We start from the raw sequence: 24,263 nt of genomic DNA, 5'->3' as shown, positions 1-24,263 counted from the left end.
TGTTGCTCTTTCCCAGCTTCTGCCAACCTTGCAGTTTGAAAGCATACCAGCACAAGTAGATAAATAGGTACTGCTGCGACAGGAAGGTAAACAGCATTTTCTGTGTGCTCTGGTATCCATCATGATGTTCCATTGTGCCAGAAGCAGTTTAGTCATGCTGGCCACATGACCCGGAAAGCTGACTGTGGACAAACTCCAGCCATCTCCCAGATCTGTCCTGCCATTTTCCTTTCCACTTTCTTGCTTTCACTTGTTTGCCTGCCATTGAAATGCATCATTCCACGATTGCTGTGTATCTGTGTGTGTCATGAACAGCAGTATTGGAGGGAAATAACATTCAGTACCTCAATAGATTAGAGCAGTCAAGCTCTTCTCTCTCCTGCATATGTGGAATTGGACTGAAACAGGATGAGACTGGGCCTATCACTGAATGTGGGCATCCCACTTTTTCTCTTATGGTCTCCCTGTAACACCAAGTAAATGATGATGTCAAAACATTGCAGATTTCCCCACCTCCCACTACATTTCATTGGCTACCATTTGCATGTGTGTGTTGAACTCATGACACAATGAATCACTGGCTCCATCTGTTTTTGTTTGCTTGTTTTGTTTTGTTTTGTGTTTGTCTACTTGACCATAGTGGGACGCGGGTGGTGCTGTGGTCTAAACCACAGAGCCTAGGGCTTGCCGATCAGAAGATCGGTGGTTCGAATCCCCGCAACGGGGTGAGCTCCCGTTGCTCAGTCCCTGCTCCTGCCAGCCTAGCAGTTCGAAAGCACGTCAAACTGCAAGTAGATAAATAGGTACCACTCCACCGGGAAGGTAAATGGTGTTTCCGTGCGCTGCTCTGGTTCGCCAGATGCTGGCCACATGACCCGGAAGCTGTATGCCGGCTCCCTTGGCCAGTAAAGTGAGATGAGCACCGCAACCCCAAAGTCGTCCACAACTGGACCTAATGGTCAGGGGTCCCTTTACCTTTTACTTGACCATAAGTGGGTAAAGAGATAAACTGGTATCTATTGATAGATCTCCAGGTGAGTTGCAGAGGGGTTTTTGTTTTCCTGCTTCCTAGTTATTTAAAAACGTGACACCAAAATGACTTTTCATCCAACCTAAACTTGATAGCTAATCCAGAGTGGACTTTTGCGTGAAAGGATGGTGAACTCAGTTTCAGTTTTGCTGCTGAAAAACAATTTCCCGATCTCGGAATGGGCTCTTCTTTAATTCTATCTGCACTTTTTTTACCCCTGGCTCTGGTTGGTATATCTTGGGGTTCTAGTTAAAAGCAAAGTATATCTGATAAGCCTGCCCAACCCTGCACTAGATGCTATCATGGAAAATAATTTCCAGAGTAGTAGCCATTTTAGTTTGTTGGCGGTAAAAACAACAAAGAGCCTACAGCACCTTAAAGACTAACAGACGTTATACTGTATTAAAGATTATGCCATTATACAATCAACTCAGGATTGCACTTCATGTATCTGATGAAGCGGATTCAATCATTGGAGAAGGGGTGAAGTGTTGTGAGATTGGAGACTGGCAAATGTCCCAGTGGGTAACGAGAATCAGATGCACATATGAGAGACTCCTGGCTTAACAGCTGGTACATGTGAAATAGCTATAGTGGTTTTAATAGACCACTGTCTAAGCCGGAGTCAGCAGTGTCATGCAGAAAGGCTAGTTTTATTCTAGGGTTGCGTCAACACAAATTTTGTGTCCAGATTGCAGGAATTAATAGTATCACACTATTCCACCTCACCTGGAACACTGTGTCCAGTTAATAAAGGATATTGGCAAACCAAGGAAAATGGTTTTTGGTAGCTGTGAAAAAGGCAAATTCCATGCTAGGGATCCCCTCTTCCTCTACCTTTAAGGTGTGGATGATAGTAGCTGCTAGTTATGATGGCTTTATTGGCATTCAAGGCCTGGGTAAATCTCATTGGCTGCTGTGAGAAGCAGGATGCTGGACTAAACTTTATTCTGATCCAGCTGAGCTGTTCATACGTTTTCTCTAGCCACACCCATTTCCAGGTTCCACACCTGGAGATAGTCTTGTGAGCAAAACTGCTTGCCATTTCTCGTTGTAACAAGGGAGGTTGTCTGGAAGCATTCTAAGAAAGTGGAAGCACATATTTGCATTAACGATCTTTGATATACCTCTCCCTGGGAACATTGCAAAAAGCTATTACAGAAATGAGAACCGAGTGTCCAAATTTAGCAGTCAAAACCCCAAGGCCTTGGGGATGCCAAATGACAGAAATTGTCCCAGCTGTTCTTTCTGCTGAAATCTTGCCCAACTTATTAGCAAAGGCAGCCGCAGAAGAGTGGAATTAGATCCAAACTTCATTAAATTCATTGCTTCCCAAAAAGAAAAAGAAAAAAGATCCCAGACTGTACCAAGGTGTGTTTTGTTTTGCTTTCAGAATTAATATCCTGTGTCCTTGATATTGAAAATAAATGACACCCCCCCCCCCCCAGAACTTTCCAGCATTGGCTGAGAGCACTTTTAATATATCATAAATGCACTTTATACAACACTCCTATGACACTTCAGATGCACAGAGTGAAGCCATTCAAACATTTTAAAATGGAGAAATTGTAGAGGAAGAAGGCAAGGCACCTTGGAAAGAAGCAGCGAATCTGAGAAAGCTGCCTATGGAGCAGAATCATAATGATTTGGTCTTTAAAGGGTGGAGGGGAAGGAGCAGAGCATGGGTTCCAGAGGCTGCCATATATAGAACAGGCTTCACCAATGTGGTGGCCCCCAGATGTTTTGTACTACAATAAAAACTATTGAAAGGTTAAAAATAGGCGTCAGTTAACCATTGCAGAAGGATGTATTCTTAATCGCCTACATAGGCCTGGTGGAATGGAAGAGTTTTCAGCAGGCGTTTAAAAGTTGAAACTGAACGCACCTGCTGAATCTCTATTGGCGGAGAGTTCCACAGGACCAGACAAATGATAATGAAGGCTCTTCTTTCTTGTTACTGTGCAATGAGCCTCGTCAGCTCGAGGAATGACTCACTATGAAGAAAGGTTATGGCCTTTGGGATTTTTTAGTTCAGAGAAAAGACGAGTAAGATGTGACATGATAAAAGTTTACAAAATTATGCCTGGCATGGATAGAGAAAAGTTTTTCCTGCCTCTTTTATCATAACGCTAGAATTTGCAGACATGCAGGACAGATAAAAGAAAGGACTTGTTCATGCAGAGCATAGCCAACCTATAGAACCCCCACAAGAGGCAAAGATGGCCACCAACTTGGATGGCTTTAAAAGAGGATTGGACAAATTCCTGGAGGAGAGGGCTGTCGATGGCTACCATCCATGATGGCTTGTTCTACGTTCACAGCTTGAAACTGCACGCTCGAATCCTGCTTGTGAGTTTCCTATTGAGACATCTGGGTGGCCACTTTAAGAGCCCTGATCCAGCAGCCTCTTCTTGCATTCCTATGTAAAGTAGCTCTACCCCTGACCTATGGCATCTCTCAACATAGTTCTCTATGTGCAGAGATTTTTTTTCTTTTTTACGGATCTCTTTTTTTCATTCTTTTTCGTGATTTCTCCCTTCCCAACCCCCACAAACACTCAGACTTTCCTTGTTGTTTGGAGGAATGCAGCCCAGACACCGTGCATAACAGTGGATATAATTTATTTATTATCTCATCTGCTGTCTGCAGGATGTCAGCCTTATTTGCGGTGGTTTGAGGAGTTAATTGATCCTCAGTGGGATGTTCTAATGTGAAGTGTGCATGTGTGTGTGTGCACATTTGCAGATCATCTGCCTCCATTTCCATCCCAACTGTTTAACTTTCTTGGTTTCAAAGCCTCGGGGACTCCTGCGGTTCATAGGAGTGGGTTTCCCCCCCAATCCCCGTTCTACTTGGCTGTCAGTCTTTTAATTTCAATTGCCTGGCATGGTTGCTGGTCCTCAGAATTTCATGTCTCCTTTCCTTAATGGTGCGAACTGTTCTTGCCAATCAAATTTAACTAGCAAAGCTCCATGGCAAGGGTGTTACCCAGGCGACCACTCTCAGGGCATCCCCCTTAACTCCTCGGCTCCGTTGGCAGAGCACAGGCTCATGCAGCAGGCGGACGAAGCAAACTTTGGCATGCACTAGCCGTCCTCATTAATAGGAAACAAAGTGGCCCTCATTGTCTGGAAGGAGCAAGAGCTCTGGATGTTTTCTGATGCCTTATTTTGCACCTAATCGATTTGCCAATTGCCAGCACAGGTATCCTCCATTTAGCTAGCAATTAGCCCCGGCGAGAAAAGCACTTTCCCCTCTGAGCTGTGACCGCATTTAGAATACTGTGTACAGTTCTGGTCGCCTCACCTCAAGAAGGATGTTGTAGAGTTGGAAGAGATTCAGGGAAAGAGGCAGCCAAAACGACCAAGGGGATGAAGCGACTCCCCCAGGAGGAATGGTTGCAGCGCTGGGGACTTTTTAGTTTAGAGGAAAGGCGAGTGTTCCTGTGACAGGAGTTATGCATGGCGTGGAGAAAATTGACAGAGAAAAGTTTGTCTCCCTCTCTCGTAACTCTGAGACTAACATCTTATGGAGCTGCATGTTGGAAGATCCTGGACAGATAAAAGAAAGTCATATTTCATGCAGTGCATCGTTAAACTATGGAACTCCCTCCCACCAACTTGGATAGCTTTGAAAGAGGATTAGATAAATTCACCGAGAATATGACGATCAATGGCAACTAGCCAAAATGACTCTACTCTGCCTCCACAGTCAAGAGGCAGAAATTCTTTGGAACATCAGTTACTGGAAGCTGCAGGAGGGGAGCTTGGGTCCTGCTTGTGAGTTTCCTATAATGAGCAACTGATTGGCCACTGTGGGAACAGGATGCCAGATTGGAAGGGCCATTGGCCTGATCCAGCACACTATTCTTATGCTCTTAGTGAGCATCATCTGTACCTAAACTAGTCAATATTTGCTTTGCACTAGGCACCCAAGAGCTGGACATAGGAATAAAGAAAGCTGCCTTATACCAAGTCAGACTGCCAGTCTATTTAGCTCAGTGACTAGCCACAGCTCACGAGCAACATGGCAACTCATCCACATTGGACCAAATTGGGGAAAGAACTAAAGTTTAGCGTTCTTCAAGATGCATGGAAATGGGCCTGACATAAGATACCCTTGGAATCCATAGGCATGCCAAATGAAGGAAAAATGTACCAAGTTACATTTCGCTAATATTTAACACAATATAAATTAGTGGGGAACCTATAAATCAGCTGATGCAAAATGTTGGGGATGTGATAGAACCCCGGCAGATTGTACACACAGCTCCTGCACAGTAAGAAGATTCAGAGTTATGGGTGGCGGGGAGTTTGAGAATGAATGACGGAGTTGGCAAGGTGGGATTTGCCAAGAGAACCAGTTAGTTTGACTTCTGAATGACCTGAAGGGTAGAAGAGAAAACAGTAGTGTGGAATGTGAGACAGATTGGTGATCTGTTGCTAAAACTTGCAACAAGTGGATGAAGAGGGAAGCATGGCTGTGTGTGACAGAATGCAGGGATGGCCTATCTTGTGATAGAGCCTCGTTCTTAATGAGATGGCAGATTCGTATCTGTCTGCACCACTTCAGAGTGGAGGTGGAGGCTGATGGGACTCTTCCGTGCAAACACACACAAAAGTCCCTGCTCTGTCCTCAAATCCTGCTTGCTGGTTTCCCAAAGGCATCTGGTCAGTCACTGTGAGAACAGGATGCTGGACTAGATGAGCCATAGGCCTGATCCTGCGGGGCTCTTCTTAGATTCTTATGTCCATCTAGCTCAGATTCTTATGTCCATCTAGCTCAGACTGCCAGAGGCTCTCCGGGCTTCAGACAGATGTTGTCTCCAAGCCCTTCATGAAAATGCCACCAGGGATTGAACCTGAAACCTGCTGCCCACTTAGCAGATGCTCTGGCCACTGGGCTCTGCCCCTGACACCATCATTATATATCTTTAGGTGCCTTGCAAAATCCTTCCTCTATTAACCAGGCCTTTCACTAGCTGTGGCCTTCTAGAAATGGGTGGGATGTTTTAAATATACCCTGCCTCCCACTTGGTTTTAATGTATCTATGTGGGGTTTTTGTTTGTTTATTTTGCCTTTAATTTGCCTTGGGCAAGATAAAGTGACTAACAAATTTAATTAATAATAATAATGTCTCCCAGACATTGCAACTACACCAGATTTTCAGCTACTATCATGACCTCCCTGCCTGCTGTTCATTATGATCTCTCCAGCATTTGATTTCTAAGAGTCTCCGTAACTTGGCTTCCAAACAGTGGCTCCCAACGCCGCTGGCTTCCTTCTCCGAGGCTCCGCAGCCACCGAGCGTATGTCTCGCCATGTGCCTGGTGCCGCCGTGAGGAGCTTTCCAGACAAAAGGCAGGCGTTTTTCAATTACCTCTCTCTGCTTGGGAAGGCGCTGGAGCAGCAGCCCTGATTATTCCCTCCCTGATCTGTTTCCGACGCTCAAAATGCAAAGAGGGCAAAGGAAGCCGTCCCCGACTTGGCATCTGTTTGGAGAAAAGCTTTCCGCCTTGCAGAAAAGGGTGGGTTGGGTGGTTATTAGAAAGCCAAAAATATGCCATCTGCATGGGCTCGCTGGTCCTGGTGGGGCTGTGCTAGACCAGACGAAAACCCACCCAGTCCTCCTGGGCTTTTTGCACAAATGAGATAAGGCTCTGTCCTCCCTGCCAAGCTCTGTGGCTTATAAAGAAGCCAAGAGGGAGCAGGCCAGATTGGGTGGGAGGTGAGGGGACAGTTGGTGGGTTACACAGGAACGTAAGAACTGTCTTATCTGCCGGCACCAGGTATAGGGGGTGCTAGGGGCTCAATATTCTGAATTGGGGACCCGCCCCCCCCCAATATTGAGGGGGCTGACATACCCTGTCACCATCAGGTGCCTTCTGGACACCCCAGCCCCCACCTGATGAGCGAGGGCGAATATTGCCCTCCACATATCCTGCCCCCTGGCGCATGCTGTGAGGAGAATGAAGCCGCCTTCTCCCCACCACACATCCCACTGGGGCAGATGAATCACATGACATCACATAATTTGTCATGTGATGGCCCTGCCCTCCAGTGTGGGAGGCAAGTTGGCGCCTTTGGCCTTGTTCTAAGTTAGGTTCGTCTAGCTCTGTACTTGCACCAGGGGTGAGGGCTGCATGCCTTTGTGGGCAACCTTCCAGAGGCCACATGCCACTGGTGGGCAGAGGCAGAGGAAAATGTGGACAGGGAGCTGTAGTTTGTTACAGGTGCTTAGAGTCGTTTCTCCACCTTCCCCTCACGGAGCTACAATTCCCGGAGCGGTTTAACAAGCCCTCTTCACGGGGGACTCTGGGAATAGCAGCCCTGTGAGCGAGTCTCCTAACAACTCTCAGCACCTCTAACAACCTACAGCTCCCAGGATCCCTTGGGGGAAGCTGTTTAAAGTGGTATCACAGGCTCTAAACTTATGGTCTGAATGTGGCCCAAAGGACTGGCGATCCCATGGGCTCTGGGTGGGCGGCAACTCCTCTGAAAGCTGATGCCACCCTAGTATCTCTTTAGATAGAAATCTAGTAAAGAAATAATAGGTAAAGAAATAAATATTTTGAAAAAGAGCTGGTAAATGTAAGGTGATTGGCTTTGGGCTGCTGTTTGTTTGTTTGTTATTTTGCATGATGAGGTGCTGCAGCTGCCTCTCCCACCTGTCTTGGTGAAGCTGTGCCACCTGCGCATCCTGAAACAGCAACACTTGACCAAATTATGTAAAGAAAGGCTCCCCCTTTGCCTCTTCCATGTTCTCCTCATACAAGCTGAGGAAAGGCGGCCGTGACAGGTCTGTCAACAGTGACAAAAATGGTTCTGAAGAGTTCCCCCTTCCCCTTCAAATGGGGGCGATAAGGGATGGATTTCACAATGTGTCAAAGATGTAAGGGTCAGAGAGGCATGTTGGAAGAGAGGAGGAGAAAAGCTGAATCCTTAAACCTTGTATAAAATATGCAAACTGTTCCCAAGTTCATTTAATTTTCATAGTCCAGAGCCAGTGTGGTATAGTGTTATAAGAGTGTCGGACCAGGACCTGGGAGAGACCAGGGTTCAAATTCACAGGGCCAGTCACTGCCTCTCAGCCTAACCTACCTCACAGGGTTGTTGTGGGGTTAATTAAGCAGGGGGAGAACCATTTACATCACTTTCAGCTCCTTGGAGAAAAAGGTGGGATAGCTTGTGCACTTGTTAGGGATATATTGGACATCTCGTCTAGGATTAGAGTAAAAGGTGTGTTAGAAAGCTTCCAGTATTCATAATGTGCTTTTTATTTTCTTCTAGGTTGCTAACAAAAGCTGTTGTACTTCCTCACACAGAGCATAGTTAGACTAGGGGACTCAATTCCATAGGAAGCAGTGATGGCTGCTAACCTGGTGACTTTAAAAGAGTTAGACGAATTCATGGCTGAGAGAGATGTTGATGGCTACTAGCCACGATGGCTCTGCTCTGCAGGCAGGACTGCTTCTGAATACCAGTTGCTGGAAATCACAGGGGTGGGCGCTCTTGTGCTCAGGCACTGTGGTTGGCCACTGTGAGAACAGGATGCTGGACTGATCCAGCCAGGCTCTTCTTATCGGAAACCAGGAGTGGGTATTTGTGTGACAAAACTTCAAGCTCAGTTCTAGTCCTGAAAACAAACCCCTTTGCTAAGCCTACATTCAGAGGCTTCCTTAATCCAACGAGGATCCTCACTTTCTCTTCACCAAACCATGTGGCTCCAGGTGGTGAATCTTGGGGTTCCAGTAAAAAACAAAAACGTTTCAAATTGGATCCCACAAGCCTGCGGTCTGCCCACACCAGACACTCTGTTGTGGACCACCACTTGCATCAGTCCCACTCAACATGTGACACTGGGGATGATGGGAGATGTAGTCCCAAAGATCTGGCAGGTAGCAGGCTGGTGATGGCCGAGCTAGAAGGATGCTTGAAAATGTCGCCAATTCATTTCCATTTGCACACCACGTAAACATTCCACAGACAGCTCTGTGCAAGTCACCTTGGAAGGGACAGGAGGTGGGTTTGATTCACAAAAAGGCTAGATGATAACTCTTTCCTGAAGCTCATTCACTAGTGGCTGATTAGGAATATGAAGAGTGTATGTTTTGTGTCTCTCTGTTTCTAGGCCTTGTGCTTACACTGGTCTGAAACAACCTTTATTGTCCTCAAAAGTGGTGGCAGAACTTTTTTAAATGAGCTGTTGGTGGGGGGGATGGCTTCATCTTAGCTCACTGTGCCTTAGATCAGCCACTGAACTGTTCACCCTAGGCCTTGCCTTAATTAATACGAACATTCACAGTTCTCCCTTCCTTCCTCTTCTCTCTCTCTCTCTTAAAAAACTTTTCTCCTCCCTGTCAATTTCTTTGCTCAGCTAAGCATAAATCTCCCCCTCTGATCTCTCCTTCTAATTGATAGCAGTTTTGCAATTAAGGATGGGATTTTAAGGCTGTTTCTCTGCTCTTGTCTTTTTGAAATCCAATTGTCTTGAGGGGGCCTGTAGTCAATTCCATTTTGTTCTAGTCGATTTCACTTCTCATCTTTCAAGCCCCCAAGAACTATGGGAGGATCAAGGGTCCGAGAAAGGAACCGTGGGGGAAGATACTTGCCGACTTTACTGTTGTTTTGTTGTTGTTTACTTTCTTTAGAAAAGCAAGTATTTGTCTGCAGGAAATGTGTGTGTGTGTGCTCATTTTAAGTCGTCTTTATAGCTGATGGCCTATGATAATAGAATTGTAGAATTCAAAGGTACCCTGAGTCCAACCTAGTCCAACTTCCTGAAATGCAGGAATCACAGCAAAAGAATCTCTAACAGTTGGCCACCCAACCTCTATGTGAAAACCTCCAAGGAAACCGAGCCCACCACCTTCCAAGGGAGTTTATTCCACTTTAGAACAGCTCTTAACATCAGGAAATTCTTCCTAATGTTTTGCTAGAATCTCCTTTCTTGTCATTAGAATCTGTAGCCAACCAGACACCCCTGAGAAAACAGGAAAGCAATGGCCCTCGCTCGTTGTCTTGATTTGCTACCACAAGGTGTAGTGATGGACACTAACTTGGGTGGCTTTAAAAGAGGGTCAGACAAAATCAACAAAGGAGCTTAAGGCTCTCAATGGATACTGGCTGTGAGGTTCTGTCTCCACATAATGTTTCTGAATGCTGGTTGCTGGACGCAGGAGGGGAAAGTGCTTTTATGCTCAGATCCTGCTTGCAGGTTTCCCATTGAGGCATCTGGTTGGCCACCGTGAGAGCAGGATGATGGGCTGCGTGGGCCATAAGCCTGAGCCACCAAGCTCTTCTTAAGTTCTTGACATCCGTCTCCTTCCACCAACTCTCCCCATTTCCTTGCTGCCTTTTTCTCCAGTTTGAACCGCTAGCCAGTGTGCTGTGCATTTGGCACCTTTGGGTGGTGAGAATAAATGAGTCTGAAATGTTACCCACCTCCCTTTGCCTCTGGCTGTGTGACTTCACCCTTCCTAGCTACATAAAAGGTCATGTTTTGCTGAGGAGGGGGCTTTGCAGCTCAGGGGTTTCTGGAGAGAGGGGAGGGAGTGGGCAAAGAGGCTGATCTGTCCTTCAAAGTCAGCTGCTGGGATCCTAATACCAGGGACCTGAGCTTGCCTGTGGGCAGACAGATAGCAGCTCATAAGTTAGCAGTGGCTTTGTTCGGCGAGAGCAGCCGCTGACGATGTTTGACAAGAAAGCAAGTGTGCTGCATCTACAGCAATGAATAATCACCATCCTCTGTTAATTTTTCAGACTGGGGGTGCATAATCATGATGGCTTAATGCAGGTTAGTTCCTCGTTAACGTTTTTTTAGCCACCTGCATGGCACAGCAAGTTCACTCTTCCTGACTGTGCTAAGTGCATGGATTTTTCACCCGCACCTCTTTCATAGAATTGTAGAGTTGGAAGGGACCCTGAGGGTCATCTAGTCCAGCCCACTACTGGGCAGGAATCACAGCTTTCCAGTTGATGAAATGAGCATGCTAACCTGTGTTCACGGCCATGACTGTGCAACCAGGCAATGGGGTGGGTGTTTCCTGGTTATGTATAAAAGGGAATCCTTGTTGGTTTTTATTATATTTATATCCCACCTTTTCTCTCCAAGGAGCTCAAGGTGGCATGCATGGTTCTCCCCTACCTCGCTTAATCTCCACAGCAACCCTGTGAGGTGGGTTAGGCTGAGAGGCAGTGACTGGCCTGCAAGGCCACCCAGTGGGCTTCATGACCGAGTGAGGATCAGAACCCTGGTCTCCCTGGTCCTAATCTGACACTAACCACTACACCACCACTAGCTGTGAGTTGTGGAAACCAAAAACTGGTGGTGCTCATCTCTTCACCTACCAGGCTCTTGAGCGGAGGGGCAGGTAGGGTGGGACTCTCCAGGCAGTGGGCCAGTCGTGGCTGGCAAGGCAATTTCACCCCAGAAGAAACCCGCCCGCCCATCAGCTGAGTTTGATCCCGTGTTAACTGCACACCCTGTTCCCAGCAGCAAGCAGCCATGACAACAGAATTTAAAACTTGCTCATCAACTGACGCTTGGGGATTAAACCCCTTAGCAAATGAGCTGTTCCAAATCCCCTGGTGTCATTTGTGATGTCAGTTGATTGACAAGAGGTGGCCCTCCCCACTTGTCAAATTTGGCCTTCTAGGAGGCCCATGGAGCCAAAAAGTTTCCCCACCCTGCTCTTGAATATTTATACCAGGCCTAGCCAATTCGTAGGGCTCATTCTGCCTGCCAGTTGCAGCAGCCCAATACTGCATCCTCCTGTCCCCTCTGATGCCCAAAGTGGGCTCTTATGTTCTGAGCTGACGTGAATGTAGTTTTACACCAATGACCCTTCTCACCTGGTTGAACTCCAGCTGCCATCAGCCCCAGTCATCAGGACAGATGGGACTTGTAGTCCAGGTGGGTTGGAGGGCCACAGGCTAGGCACACTTGTCTTACAAAAAAAGTAACAATAAATATAGTCCGACTGATCTGTAACACTAAATATAGTCAGAGTGATCTGTAATTCAGCCTTTCCCAACTTGGTGCCCACCATATATTTTTGACTGCAACTCCCATCAGCCCCAGACAGCAGGCTGGCTTGGATGCTTTGCACTATTAACTCTTCACTCCCACACAAGACTCCCAATCCACTGCAAATCTTCACAGTCTTGTTTTTCTACTAAAAAAAATGTTATTGCAGAGTTGGAAAAGGTTCCGATAAGGGCAACCAAAATAATCAAGGAGGTGGAGTGACTTCCCTATGAAGGTTGCATCTTTTGGGACTTTTTAGTTTAACGATGAGTAAGAGCTGACAGGAGAGAAGTTTATAAAATTACACATGGTATGGAGAAGATGGATGGAGAAAAGTTTTTCTGCCTGTCTCATATGCGATGAAGATGAATGTTGGAAGAGTCAGGACAGAGAAAAGAAAGAATGTGTTCACATGGTTCAACTTGCAACTCTCTGCTGCAAGAGGAAGTGATGACCACCAACTTGGATGGATCTAGAAGATGATTGGACAAATTCGTGGAGGAGAGGTCTGTGGATGGCTACTAGCCGTGATAAAAGCTTTACTCTACCGCCATAGTTAGAGGCACTAATGCTTCTGCATGCCAGTTGCTGGAAACCACAGGAGGGGAGAGGGCTTTTGTACCTGGGTCCTGCTTGCTGCTGTTTTCTCACAGGCACCTGGTTGGCCACTATGAGAACAGGATGCTGTACTTGATGGGCCATTGCCCTGATCCAGCAGGGCTCTTCTGATGTTCTTATGAGGCCAATGGAGGTGGTTGGAGAGTTGACACCATAGTTGTGGTTTGGGTGTCCCTATCAGCCGCTGTGTTCTGGCTTGCAATAGTATCTGTTCCACACAGACATCATTCTGCCCAGCCTGGCAGCTCTGCCAGTTCAGGACCATAGCATTTCAATGCCCTGGGGAGTGGTGGGAAAAAAGGAAGAGTGCAGAAATCAGTTAAGCACTTAATTTCCCAGTTATTTCCTCCCTCCTTCCCCGCCACCACTTTCTCCGCCTCCAGTTCACAGGCAGGCATCAGCTTCCACTGCAGAGTGTGAAAATAATTTAGCACAAGTAGGCAGGCAGTATCTTTCTCTCTAAATTAAACAGCTCCCTTTTGGGTCCTCTCTCAAGGAGGGAGACTTCTCCGGGATGGCAGGGAGGAAGAATGTGGGCTTTGGTTGCTGCCATTTTGTTGAGGGAAGGAGGGGCAGGCTGCAAATAGCTCCATTTCAGGCTTTAAAAGGAAAACCTCAAAATGATGCAGCAAGGTAACCCAGGGCGTCCAATGCCCCGGCACAACCTCTAAGCTGCATCCACTCTCCTCCTGTGTCAAGAGAAAGCTGAAATCTGAAACCTTAAAATAAAGAAATCATACAAGAAAAGAAAAATTACACTAAGAAACAAAAGGATGCATTGGAACAGCAGGCTTAAAATAAAATAAAAAGGAAGTGAATAGGAAGATGTGTTTGGGACTGATTTGACGACAGAAACTGAGCCTCAGAGCTGAAGACGATTGAAGACAGGAGAAAGAGCTGGGGTCTGGCAAGGATGAGGTCTCTTCTGACAAATTGCTGGATTGGGAGGGGTGTATTTTTGTTTTGCTGCCCCGCTCCACTCATTTTGCAAAACGGATTTGTGCAAACATTTTTTATTTATGCTTTTCTTTTTCCATCTCCCCACCCCCACCCAAAAATTGACAGGAAGAGCATCTCTGGGGGTGAGGGGAAGGGAAAATGAAAGGCAGAGCCTTGAAAGTTCACACCTTAGCTCCGCTAACAAGGGCTTCTTTTGTACAGTTGTTTGCTTGCTTGTCATCTGCAAGATGAGCTGCTTGCTTAGGTGAGCTTTGAATGGGCTTTAGTTGCATTTGCGGATGAGAAACATGGTATGTGGAGTCTCCATGTCCATGAACAGTCTGCCCATTGCTGTGGGGGCCCTGGGGGTAGCATTCGGGAAATGCTATCAATGACCCTTCTGAGCTTCTGGGAAGCATCTTGGCTGGGCCAGTAGGGGGAAACATTGATGGGCCTGTTGATGGATCCAGTCTTGGCCTGATCCAAGACTAAGAGCCAGGGTGGTGTAGACCAGGTTTCAACTCTTCACTCAGCTATCATGAGGCTCTCTGGGTGACCATGGGCTAGTCACTCTCAGCCTAACCTACCTCACATGGTTGTTGTGGGTATTAAAGAGGAGGTGTGCTACCTTGGGCACACTGGAGAAAGAAAGTTGAGATACAAATGCAGTAAATCAATGGATCCACCGGGGACTCTTCTTCTGACCTTAACTTCCCCCGCCCCTTCCAAAATCCTCTTCTTGAATTTCAGTGCATTATCAAGCGAGGTTCTTTTTTGCCTGCTGTCTTAGCTTCATGCTAATAGCTCTTGAAACAGCAACAACAAATCAAAGCCCTGCTCAGTTACATCCAGAGGAGGTGGGGAAGAATAAAACAAATCCATTCCCTGCCCCTCCAAGAAAAACACACACACATGCACTTGTTTGTTCATGGCTCTCTCTCTCTCCACCCCCCCCCCCTCCTCCCGGAAGCCTCCCATCTCTGACAGCACACCTTTAAGTGCTTTGACAAGGTGGATTTGTTCCCTTTTCTTCCTGCAGGTGGGGAAAACACAGCTAATTAGGGAGGTGTTGCAGAAGCCCTGCATTGATGGGGAAGGGGGCAGGAAAGGTGCTTCTGGGGGGGCATGAACTGCCGGTGAGATTGTTGATGGAGGATCTGACAGCCTTGCTTAACACGTTACTCCCCCCCCTCCCACCCCCGGAGATTTGTAGGTGGTGGTGGGGGTCTCACAGAGATTGTTGGCAAAAGGGGGAAATAGGTTTTGTGCAGATTGTTTGCTTGCAAAACAGAAAGGAACAAAGACCGGGGTTCAAAGGCTCCTCTGTGTGTGTGCGCGTCCCCCCCTCGCCCCCACCCTTTTAAAGGGGCCTGGGATTGTAAGCAGCTGGGAAGAGGCAGCGCAGTTCCTGAGGCTGCTGCTGATGTGGCTCGTCTGTCCTTCGGTATATTTTTCAAAGCCGTATTGATGGCTCACTCTTGAGCTGCCCTTCCTTTTCAGGGCAGGACTTGAGGATGAGGGGCAACCTGTCGCTTCTCTCCCTCCTTATCCCCCCCCCCCCCATCTCATTCTTTTCTCTATCTCTGCAAAAATGGGGTTGCCATGGAGATATGACCACCTACCAGTGGCGGACAGGAGCCTCCACGTCCTTCCCTCACCCACCACTGTTTCTTCGGCACTGTTCACGAGCCTTAAGAGAACAGTTCTGGGAGGGGATCTGGCTCCTGCGCGAGCCACATGGCACAAGGGGGCTCAATTCTGCCAGGGGTGCTGAGCTGCTCTTTGCAAGGAAATAATCTTCTGCTGCTTGGTGCGGTCCTTTCTCCATATCCTTTGCTCCCAGGTCGCACATCCTGTGACAATGGCCCCTCTCCTTCCCCATAGACCAGCTGTGGGGGACCTTTGGCCCTCCGCATGTCACTGAACTACTACTCCCACCATCCCTGGCTATTGGCCACACTTGCCAAGGCTGATGGGAGTTGTAGTCCAGCAGCATCTGGAGGTCTAAATGTTCCTCACACATGCTCAAAACCAAGGAACCCGAATGTCCCCCCAGATGTTGCTGGAATACAACTCCCATCATCCATAGTCATTGTTCACACTTGCTGTGGCCCATGGGAATTGTAGTTCAGAACGAAAGGTTCCCTGCACCTGCTGTAGCTCTGCCATTGTGATCAGGGGAAAGACACACTTGCGGGTCTGCTATCTTACCGGAGAATTAAAGGTGCCAAAGGCACTTGCCTTGGGGGGGCAACCTCTCTCCATACACACGCACAACCATGTAAATTAACATTTAAATTGTCTTTCTCGTTTAGAATAATCACTGTTTCCATAGTGACAGATGAAAGGCCAGATGACAGCTTGCAGAGAGGCTTAGCATGGGCATCTGCCCAGGCAGAATTGCAGAGCTGCAGCATTTGTCTGCAGTGTGTTTCAGGAACTGATTACTATTGATGGGGGCGGGGGGAGAAGAAGAAGAAGGACCCTGAGATGTGATAGGGCATCGACACTCTTGCTTTTATACCACCGCTTCTGAAATAATTTCCTGCAGAGCTGCCAGCAGTAAGAGCAGTCCATCTGAGCAGTGGAATGCTTGGCAGTGCAGGGCTGTGCTTGGACCATCTCCCATTTTGACAGTCATGAAGCTGCCCCCCCCCCAATATGGCTGGCTTTTCAAAGTGCCAGTGCGTCATTGCGGAGAAGCAACCCTTGATTTGTTCTGCCCGCTGGAGTAGAGAGTGCAGGACTCAGTCGCCTCCTCTCCTTGGAGGCCCTTTCCGACGTCTTGTGCAACACGAATCTCTGGGACCCTGTTCCTTTTGAAGCTGCTGGCTTTTGATTATACAGTGTGTTGTCGTCCCCCCCCCCCGCCATAATTCATTATCCCACAGCAGCTGTAGGAGCAGGATGCTTGCCCGGAGTTGCAAGACAGTGCCTTGGAGACCTGAGGCTTTGTTAATCATCATCAGATTAGGAGGTAGCCATGGGTTGGCTGGCGTGCCTTCTTGTTATCTGTGCCCTGCAAGCTCCCCTCTCTTGCACATCCTGTCCCTGGGAGATGGTTCCAGGAGCCGTTTCCAGAGCTGCCTTTTTCTTTTTAAAAAATTGGTGCATTGTTCAGCCAAGGTGCTCACAGTGTTTTAGCGATAACTCAGTGCGACAGCAGCAGCAGCTGGGGGACGGGAGGGGAAGGACCCCCACGCCAGGCCATTGTTTGAGCCAAAAGACACACCTTGACTTTGATTTGCAATGATCTGTAGAGGAGGCCTCGATTTTGCTAGTTTACAAGACGCTTCCAGGAGGAGATGGCAGTGGCTCTGAGCATAAGCAGAGATAACCATGCCTCACCTCTGAGTCACTGCTGCCTAGTGGGATGCTGTGGCTTGTTCCTTAATTGTTACGGAGCACCAAATTCTCGCAGCTCGTGCTTCAAGGAGATCACACACAGTTAACACTCAGCTGGCGCACCTGCCTTGTGTCTGCCTTGGTGCAAGGGTGCTGGTGTGGGTGGCTGAGCTGAATTGTGACTGTGGCATGGGGGGGAGCAGAAGTTTTAAAATAAATAAACATTTTACTGCTAATTTCCCCTCTGCAGAGCTGCAGTCTCCTGACACCGCTCAGCACCCTTAACAAACTACAACTAGGCTGCATTCACACATACATTTAATTAAAAAATAATTAAAAGGCCATAGAATGTTCAGTCAGCCAGTGGCATAGTATGGAGGGGCTGGGGGGCGTGGCCCCAGGTGCAATTTTCTGAGGGGGCACAAGGTGCCCCATGACAGGCTCTGAGGCCTTTGGGGCCTGGCTCCAGCACGTGAGGGGGCTGTAGAGGCGGCTTCCTCACACGGCAGCTCAGTGCCACCAGCCAGCCACAGCTCCACTCCCAGGTCAGGCCTGACGCAGCGGCAGAAGCGACTTAAAGGAGAAGAGGCAGTGGCAGCATTGCTGCCCCTCTCCTCCACTGGGCTCTCTGGTATGTGAGTGCACTTCCTGTGCCGCTTTGCGAGGCTGTGATCCAAGAGTCTGGCCACAGCCTCGCAAAGCCATGCAGGACTGCCAGGGTGGCATGAGTGTGCCCTTGAAACAGCGACAAGGGCAGCTGCAATGGGCTCCCGGAGTGACCAGTGCACCCATCCCAGATGGTGATAGCATGCGCTCTGCCCCTGCAATCAGTCAAATTCTGTGTTGCCAAAGGTTTGGAGGACCCTGAAAAGCTTCAGTGCTGTTGGGTGGGATGTTATCTTATAGACAACACATGCAGACAGACACACAGGACTCCCTCTCCACAGTGCAAAGTGAAATTTATCTTTCCAGATGGTACTTTACCAGCCTAACAGTGTCTCTCTCTCAGGTAGACAGTACTGCTGCTTTCTCCTTCTATCATTTTTATTGTATTGATTTCTTTGATTTAATTCCATAAAATCTGTGATAATGATCAATTCAGCCACTGCTTTCCCACATGTTTGCTGCCTCTTCTTGGTCTGCGCTCGCCCTTTCCGTGGGAGGAAGAGAAGCGGCCCTTGTCTCTTTAGGCCAGTGCAGTCCCCGATCTTTCTCCCAGCCAGTGCCAGAGCCAGCACCAATTACTGCCAGTCAGTAAAGCAATGAAATTTCATTCTGCTGGCAGGGGGTGCTGTGCTGGGAACAAGAGACACAGAGAAATGCGAAAATTGCAAGTGTGTTGAAGTTGTGGAACAAGGTATCAATAACAGAGGTTGCAGGCAGTCACTGAGAGGCTTGGCTTGATGCTTCCCGGTTTAACATGGGGCGGGTTTTAATGAGAACTTGCTTTCCACAAAGATATAAGAAGAGCTTGCCGGATCGAGCCAGTGGCCCATCTTTCTTTTCCAACATCTGCAACGTTGGGGACTTTTCGGTTTAGAGAAAAGGCAAGTAAAAGGTGACATGAGAGAAGCTTATAAAACCATGCCTGGCATGGATAAAGTGAATAGAGACAAGTTTTTCTTCGTCTCCCGTAACTCTAGAACTTGTGGGCATCCAGTGAAGATTCAGGATAGATAAAAGAAAGGACTTCGTCATGCAGCAGATAGTTAAACTATGCAACTCCCTCCCACTCAAGGCAGTGATGATGGCCACCAACTTGGATGGCTTTAAAACAGGATTGGGCAAATTCATAGAGGATGAGGCTATCCACAGATCTTCACCTCCCCGTTCAGAGGCAGTATGCTTTTCAATACCAGTTGCTGGAAACCACAGGAGAGGAGCGGGCTCTTGTGCTTGGGTCCTGCTTATGGGCTCCCGCTTGGGACATCTGAGTGACCAGTATGAGAATAGGATGTTGAATTAGGTGGGCCATTGGCCTGATGAACAGGTTCTTCTGATGTTCTTCTGTTTTGTGCTCATGATGGTATCAGGGCGGTTATACGCAATCCCACTTTGCAAATCCTGTTTGCGTCCTCAATGGTTTTAGAGGAGAGACATACTGCTTTGTTTCCCATCAGTGCATACCCTGTGACGTCCTGCTTGAAACCTGTGGCTTCTTAAACCATAGGTGTTTCTGGAATGGCAGTGCTGTCCCTTTTTCGTTGCACTATAATGCCAGAGTGCTTCTCCAGACGACAATCATGCTGTAGCATTGGGGAAGCATCTCAGAACAACTAATAATGGCAGTGATGTGTGGATGGTCCCATATGAATCCCCCACTAAATCACCATTGTTGCATCAACTGCATGTTACAAAATATACCCACAAAAATAAGCCGCCAGCCTGGTGGGGCCCAAATAACATTTGCAGGTTTTGGAAACAGCACCAGAACTTGCTAAACCTGTTTGCCTGATGAGTGTTCTCTTTCTTTTCTTTTTAGAATATTTTTTATTTTGTTTTCAGAATGCAAAAACGAACAAGAAGAAACCCAGTAAAATGATTTCCATCATGTAATTACTAAAAGGAGGTGACATGTTTTATATATTTTTCTTCTTACATGTAACGAGGGGAAAGTTGTCAGCATGTGAGTTCCATCAGCAATTTGGAGAAATCCACCTTCATAATGTTACAGTTGGCTGTTAATCTCTTTTCCATAATCCAAGGAAAGTCTCTGATAAATGTCACTGCATATGCCCTTGATTTGTAAATGAGATAAAATCATAGCACGCTATAGAAGAATCAAACATTTTATCTTTGATTTAAGTTGGTACGTCAGTTTTTACCGCAGCTCACTGTACCAAGAGTTCAGTGTCAAAAGTTCAGCAGTTTGTAGTTATTACCCTGCAAGCCTCCATCACTTAGATGTCACTTTTTCATTCTTGTCCCTCCCACATTGTTAAAAGAGCTCATCCTGATGTTTGTGTGTTTGTATAGTTTGATGCGTAATGTTTGCTGGAGCCTGCCAGGCATGTTTACCAGAGGTTAGAAGTAGGATGAGTTGCCTGCACTGTAAGAACCATCCACTCTTTCAAGCAGCCTTTGGTGTTTTGAAAATACTATTTATTTATTACGGTTATATTCCACCATTTTCTCCAAGGAGCTCAAGTGTACATGGTTCTCCCCCTCCCCACAACAACCTTGTGAGGTAGGTTAGCCTGGGAGGCAGTGACTGGCCCAAAGTCACCCAATAAGTTTCATAGGCAAGTGGGGATTTGAACCCTGGTCTCTCAAGGTCCTGGTAGTTTTGCTTTCTAACCACTACAGCACAATGGCTCACATTATGGAGGCATACTATTGTGTGTCTCTGCCTGTGGTGCCCTGGATTTGCCTGTCCCATTATGTACGAATTGACTCACTTGCTTGAGTTTTTAAGGGGGTTTAAGAACATAAGGGGAGCCTTGTGGAATCTGGATATAGATCCCTGTAGCCATAAGAACACAAGCAGAACCATACTGGGTAAGACCAAAGGCCCACCTAGTCCAGCATCCTCTTTCTCACAGAAGCCAACCCGTTGCCTCCTCTGGGAAGCCCACAAGCAGACGTCTCCTGCTGATGCCCAGTAGCTGGTATTCAGAGGCATAATATGGTACCTCTTATCCTGGAGGGAGAAAACAGCCATAATTGATAACCTTATCCTCCATGAAAATCCCCCCTTTTTGAAACGCCATCCCTACATCCCACGGCAGTGAATTCTGTAGTTTCATTCTGTACTGTTTAAAGAAAAGCTTGCTTCTGTCTGCCCAGAATCTCCCATCCTTCATTGGATGACCCTGGGTTCCAGTAGAGTGTACGTGTGAGAGACAGAGAGACACACTCAGAGAGAATCCATCTGTACTGTACATTTAAAGCACTATCATGCCATTCCAAACAGTCATGGCTTCCCTCAAGAATCCTGGGAGCTAGAGTTCGTTAAGTATGCTGAGAGTTGTTAGGAGACACACACACCCATATTCCCCTCCCAGAACTAAAGTATAGGGTTGTATCCAAGTATGTTCTACTTGAGAAGATCCACTTAAATTAATGAAGCTAAGCTAGTAACTCAAAAACAAGTCACTGACCATTTGATAAATTTTTTTGCAGGGCAGATAAGTAATATTAAGAACAAATTCCAATCATTCAGTCCTAAATACCTTATATCGAGCATCAGGAAAAATCCTAACCAGCTAGGGCTCATTCTGTTATTTTTCCTTTAATAAGACCAGCATGACTTATAGTTATCCAGATCTTTTAGCTAATTTATGCTGACTCGATTAATCTTCTGGTTTACAAAATCTAATGAATGCATACATATTGGATAATTATATTTGCCCAAATAATGTCTAATTTGTTTTTTTTTTCCAATCATGCTTTAAAATTAAACTAGATTTTTTTTCATTTTCTGATCAGTCTGAGTTCATTGGAAGTTCATTCCAAATTCCATAATCAGTAGAAAATGGGTAGAAGTCTGTGAAGATTTCTGTCCAAATTAAATAGCAGTGGCTGACTAGATCCAAATGGAATATCACTGTTGTAATCAAGAAAACAAGCATTCAAAAAGTTAATGGAAGTCTCCCAGTAATCCCAGATGAGTACGCTTTTTCATCTTGAAGGATGCCAGTTTCAAATAATTCATGGTTAGATGTTAAAGGCACAGGGCATCGATCCCGATAAAAAAGGAAGTAAAACATTAAAGGTCAAAGGCAGGGGGAGATGAGCTGCCATCATCCCCACCCCACCCCAATAAAAAAAATCAAGGGAACAGCAATTCTTTCATGCCACTGAATTTTCCCAGCATCCTATTGGCATCCAGCTGACAACACTAAGGGTACCCTTTGTGGGTTCCCTTTGTTGTTTTCTCCGTTGTCTGCCTGCAGTGTGCGCAGTCTCCAGCTTCCCCCACTTAGATGTACTGGCAAGGTGAAAGCTGCCCTGGTCCACCCATGTCATCGCCAAACTAAAGAGGCCTGGATCCATCAAATGCAGGATTTATTCCAGGTGATAAAGACTTGCTCCAGAGGAGGTCTGTTTAAGCAGCCTGCTTTCCACAACACCTCAGAAACTTGAATGCACAACAACCTGGTGTTTCTGAACTACAGCTCCCATCAGCTCCTGGGACTATTTTGGACTGCAGCTCTCATCGGCCCCATGCTGGCCGTGGCTGATGGACGTTGTAGTCCAAAACATCTGGAGAGCGCCAATTTTCAAAAAGGCTACTCATAAGGGCTCCCTCTGGGAAATCGCCCTGCCTCCTCTCTAAAATCATTTACATTTTTAAGCGCTCTCTTCTCTCCATCCTGCTCACCGCTCTCTTTTCAAGTCCCAAAGCTGACTGGTGCTCACTGATAGCTGGAGCAGGGCTTGTTTTTCATTTTTAAAAATATAAATGTGAAATGGGGGGGGGGGGTGGGGAGAGGCAAATGCTCTTCAAAAACCGTTAGCCCATTAAATTGAGGATGCATAATTAATCAAATAGCTAATTAGGAGCTTGAAAAGAAGTAGATTAGCTACACTTGTTGGTAATAATAGTAATACCAGAAGCAACCTTAATTTAATTGAGTCAGCACACCCTACAGAGCTCCAGGAGGAGAGGCGCTTCGGAAGCGTCGGAGAGGTATAGAATTTTTATCTGGCCTGTCGAGTCTTAAGCGGAGTTTTGCCAGGAAGAAGGCAGAACCAGACTTTTTTAAATGTCTGTGGGGTCGCTGCACAAAGGAATTGTGGGGTGGCACTGTCCTGAGCTGGAGCTTTAGACCTGGGGATGGGGTCTTAAGAGCATAGGAAGAGTGCCACAGCTAGTTCCACAGCTGAGCCAATTGAGTAAGACAGGGCAGGGGTTTCAGCACCATGGAGAGCTCAGGATGAGAACAGGCCTATTGAGCCTCTGCTTTCAGCCCACTTCTCCCTGCACTTTGAATTTTTATTCTAGATTATAAACCTGCAGGCAAATTCCTGATGTCTTCCTCCTACCTACAGGGCTTCCTGATGTCTTCCCCATACCAACCTACCTGCGTGGTTATTCAGGGCACATTAAGCAATCTGGAAGTGTTAACAATAAGTACCACCATATATAGACAAGGAAGTGAGAAAATCTTTGGAGATTTTGCAATGCCCTTTTGGATTCCTGAGCACGGTAGATTATTCCTTTGTACGTCACTCTTAGCATCTCCCCACCCCACCCCCCTCGCTGACATTTTCATTGTACATCATGTAAGAGAAGGTGCAGAAATACAGATTGGGGCTTGGGAGGGCAGGTGGGGCAGACAGGTGAGACTGGCGCTTGGTGACATTTCAGGGGTGCCCAGTGCATCACGCAGAACAAAAGGCACATCTGTCTTGAAGCTGGGATGTCCTTATGTGCTTCCTGTCTAGCCCAGCACTAGGGGGAATGGGTCAGGGAAGGGCACAGCCCCCATTGCTTAAAGCAAGTTGACTGTTCTTGGCTGCAGAGTCTGTTGCTCCCACACCGAGAAAATCTCATGAAGGCAAACTGTTGCAAGAAGCAAAATTCTCTCCCTCTCCCTCTCCCTCTCTCAATGTCTAGTTTTAAAAATGTGTCTTTGTGCTTAAAGTGGTGAAGCGAGTTAGGATATGGAGGAGCAGAGAATGCCTGGATGCACCTTAGATGTAAGACACATCAGAGATGTCATAAGAACAGCCTGCTTTATCAGGCCAAAGGCCCACCTAGCACAACAGCAGCCAAACCCTGTGGGAAACCCATAAACAGGACCTGAGCACAAGAGCCCTCTCCCCTCATGTGGTTTCTAGCAACTGGTATTTGGAAGCATTGCTGTCTCCAACTGCAGAGGCGGAGGGTAGCCATCATGGCTCGTAGGCATCAGTCATCCTCTCCATGGATTTGTCTAATCCTCTTTTAAAGCCATCCAAATTGGTGGCCATCATTGCCTTGAGTGGCAGGGAGTTCCATGGCTTTCCTATGCACTGCATGAAGAAGTGCATTGAGGATTAACAATAAGTACCACCATGCCAGTCCCAGTCCCATTAGATCCCCCGGTACCCTGTTCTCCTTACACACACAAACGCAAACACACCTCCTGGCCTTCCTTGCAGTTTTACATTCATATCCCACTTCCTGGCCAACCCCTCCACCCCAAGAGAACCCCCGAATGACTTCCAGTCATAAAACATAGTTCTGCATTCAGTGTATTGCAGTTGTGGTCTTAGCACAGTCAGGTTATAGGAACATATCAAACTGCCCCATAGTGAGAACATTGGTCCTTTTTTTGGGCAGTCTTTTCTGCAAGTGACTGACAGCAGCTCTCC

The 24,263-nt window shown here is 47.0% G+C and overlaps 1 protein-coding gene across 16 annotated transcripts in view; it reads left to right on the top strand.

Moving 5' to 3' along the window:
- The window catches only part of PC (pyruvate carboxylase), a 258,381-nt gene that overhangs the window by 119,482 nt on the left and 114,636 nt on the right, over window positions 1–24,263 (top strand). The window lies entirely within an intron of this gene.

The sequence above is a fragment of the Podarcis tiliguerta genome (genome assembly GCF_965153285.1).
Source record: "Podarcis tiliguerta genome assembly, chromosome: 16".
Classification (NCBI taxonomy): Eukaryota; Metazoa; Chordata; class Lepidosauria; order Squamata; family Lacertidae; genus Podarcis; species Podarcis tiliguerta.
Note: the sequence above shows the minus strand (reverse complement) of the source record. Positions and strands in the feature narration are given on the sequence as shown.